The following is a 3,959-nucleotide window of genomic DNA, read 5'->3' as shown; positions in this document are numbered from 1 at the left end:
GACATATGCGCAAATTCAAGGTTTTGTTTACGTTTTGTTTTGATCACAACTTGTACAACTGCCTCAGTCCTTATGGGGTTAAAAAAAGTGTGCTTAAATTTCTCTGTACAGGATGTGTTTAGGAAGGCTGTGTCAATTACATGCAGATAGGTGTGGCTAGTGATGTATAAACAAAGTGATTTGACTCCTAAATGACAGAAAAATGAGCAGTGAGATGCATGGGGTATGATCCATGCACTAACACCACTCCTGTAAGCTACAGTTGTTGTGTGCCTATAGTGTCCCTTTACGTATGAACTGGTAGGTATTCAAATTAAACGCCAGGTTGTCGGTCAAAGCACTGAAGCAAAATTGAAGAAATGTCTTCAAGTCAGCTATGTGTTGATTTTTGGCTGTTTTGGCATAACATTTGAGATTTACTTTGTTCTCCATGAGGACATTGAGCATCCTCAAATAATGTTCATAGAAAAGCATTGAATTCAATGCTTTCCTATGAGAAGCATTTTATTGGATGCATTTGCTGAGCATGTGCATCATGTCCATGATGCTCCTCTGAGAAGCATTGGATTGAACAACAAGTCATGAAGCAATGCCACGATATTGATATTGTGGGAAGATGAGGAGAGAGCAGGAGTGCAAAGAGTCTTGGTGCTGGAAAAATGGTTTTTAAAAAAATGCAAAAATATTTTTTATTGCAGTTACGAGGAGGGGGACGTCTAATGTAAGACTAGGGCACTATTGCATTGGAAATACAGATTTTTATACCTAATGCTATAGTGTCCCTTTCATATCGTAATCAATAGAGTAACTTTGGGAGCATAGAAAACAATATAAAATGCATAAGCCACCCATCACCTCCTCCCTCGTCTGAACTGTAAGTCATGCAGCTAGGTTATTTTGTCTCCAACATTGAAATTATGTTAGGACAAACCAATATGTGGTTCATTGACGTGGTGTAATGCTAAACAAGGTATGGCCATGTAGTTTATCCAAATTCCCCTTTATTACTTGAGATGGCGATTTTAAGATGAATTTAAAGAAAATTACCGTACTGACCATTTAAATGTCAGTCTGTGACATGTCCAAAAACATAGCATCGCCTGGTAATTTCATAATCGGGCTTTTTATCATCCATCAATGGCAGTGACAGTTTCTGCAGGACCTTGAGCCTAGTACAACTTAATATAGTAGTAATTTAGAGGACATGTACTAACTATTCCCAAATTTCAACATTATGGTGGTCCACGTATATTTATTCTGTATTATCTTTTATTTCAGAGATACAGGGCTGTTCTGTTACCTGCAGGAAAACATCCTTGTTTGCTGTAGATCCAAAGAGCACAAATTCTAGTCTCAGTGTACAATGGCGTCATGCTGTGTTTCGCTAATCTTTGAGTACACAGGCTTTTTAGTCATCTGCCAACTATGTTGAAGCATCTGTTTACTGTTGTAGATTTCTTGTAACAGAACTAGTCCCACAAAAAATGCATTTGATGCAACTTATGATAGATTTAATTAGACAGAGCAGACACATTTTTTAAACCTGTTTTCAATAGATTGCTTTCTTTTGAAGTCCATAATAGCATAAACAAGAATATATAGAAGTTACTTTAAATGTACGTTTCCATATTAACTCTGAAACATTTATGACATAAAAAGAAAAGAGATTTGGGATGCAGCGTATATAGTGCCTCTCGTCCTATCCTCTGCTTTTCATATAAGGCATGGTATGGGCCTATCATAGTCTAGCAGGGGCATTCATTAAATTGAGAATTGGCAGAAATTCAAATAATTTCTAAATTTAGATGAATAAGTAAAATAAATCCTCTAAGTTAATAACATTTTTAGTTTGGCCTTCAATTTGAAATATACTTTGAAATCCTAGAAATCCTTAGTTTAGTGAACAACCTTGTCTAGATGGACAAAATCTACTGAAAATGGGCCATCCGAGTGAATCTGCAACAATCGCAAGTGAATGATAATGTCAAGTACTATTTAAATAAATAACTCGGGTGTACGAGAGTTAACCATGTGGTGGCTGACCAGCGCTTGTTAGCCAGCCACCATATTTAAATGTAAAAAAAAAAAAAGCCTCTAGGGGTCAATATAACTCACATATTACTATAATTTAGGTTGGGAGGTTTTTAAACTCCCTTATGAGAACACCTGCCAAATGGTAGGTGTGGGCATATCAACTAAATGTAAAATAAACAGAGGAAATATATAGGGTAGTACTGTCAGATAACTTGATATTAGAGTAAAAAATACAAAAGGGGGAACTCACATTGTAAAGAGCCTTTTATGAGGGTATAGGCTCTAAACACATCAACCAGTGTGCCTTTCAAGGTAGGCAGCAACACCTAGGAATAGAAGATGCTCCTTTCTTCCTTCTGTCTGCGAATTATATCTCCAAAATAAAGCACAAAAGAAGACTCCTAGTGCAGATTTATCTTCAATTAAGTAGTGTATAACACAAATATAAATTTGGTGCTCACCTTTTATAGAGCCTTTTGGGGACTGGCTCTAAGTGCTGTAGGCATCAGTGTCAATTTAGAGGTGACACTTCCCTCAGGTGGATACCAGATATATGGAGGAGATGGAGTAAGGGTATTTAAAAAATTTACATTTATTGAGTATCACAAAAAATATAAAATGCATACGAAGTAGCATGTATAAGTATATTACTACTAAAATGTCCAATCTCCTCTTCTCCCAGAAACGCGTTTCGCCGTCCTAGAGCCGCCACTGTATGTTTTATGTCATAACTGGATTAACCCAGAGCAGGGGTCCTCAAACTCCGGCCCCCCAGGTGTTGCTGAACTACAACTTCCATGATTCTTTGAATTGCATAGATAGCCAGAGAATCATGGGCGTTGTAGTTAAGCAACATCTGGAGGGCCGGAGTTTGAGGACCCCTGACCTAGAACAACTGCATAGAACACTGAGTTCACTCACAAAGGCAGTCCAATACCAAACTCCATGATCTAAATGAATTTCTAAAAAAGTTTTACAACTCACATATCTGTTGAAATATCAAAGGGCCTGTACATATAACAATGTATTGATATACTTTACTTCGCTTACCTTAAGGGGTTACATTGTGAACTTTACTTTAGAAAATTTTGTAACTAACGGTTTGGCCCCAAAGAGTGCTTCCAGCACCGATATGCAGGTCACCTAGACAGCATCCGGCTTCTGAATCTTAGTTTCAAGATTCACGAAGGGCAGAGCTGATGCTGACAGGCTCAGAGCATCAGCAGACACTCTAAGCCAATCAGTAGATCCCCATTGATTTAAAAAAAAAAAAAAAAGGTACTTTCTTTTAGAACGGTTTAATCCCTTAAGTTAAAAGTGCACCCAGGGGCCTCCTGGCACGATAACAAATTAATTTAGATGTAGTTGTTATTGTGACCAGAGTGTCCCTTTAAAGCTATAGAGTTTAGATCAGCACTCCAAGGCATCCGCTCATCATAAAAGCTTTCCTTTATTGATTTTCCAATTCAAACACAAATATCTCCAAATGAAGTCATGTTTTTAATTCTATACCAAAACTTTCATCACTACATGGTTAAAAAGAAAGTTCTGGTATGGAACTGAAACGTTGACTTCATTTGGAGATATTTATGTTTGAACTGGAAATTGGAGGATCGGGCCGCTTTCTTTTTGTATTGAGGTAGATTAAATAAATAAATTCTTATATTTCTTTTAATCCAGGATTATTTATATGTGATGTGCACTTGCACAAGCAAACACATGATGTACATTACAATGTCAACTGGTGCTGTCACAATGTGCTGCAAAGCCACCCAGTGTATAATTCACTTACTAGGCTTTTCCTTTGTGATAGGGCCTCCCAGTCTGCATTTGGCCAATTGACCATGAACCAGGAAGAGGACACACTTCTTGTCTTGTGGCTCTATTAATACCTAGAATGCCGTTGTAATGTACTTAAGATACTC

The sequence above is a fragment of the Pelobates fuscus genome, chromosome 12 (assembly GCF_036172605.1).
Source record: "Pelobates fuscus isolate aPelFus1 chromosome 12, aPelFus1.pri, whole genome shotgun sequence".
NCBI classification, from domain to species: Eukaryota; Metazoa; Chordata; class Amphibia; order Anura; family Pelobatidae; genus Pelobates; species Pelobates fuscus.
This window is presented reverse-complemented; position numbering follows the sequence as displayed.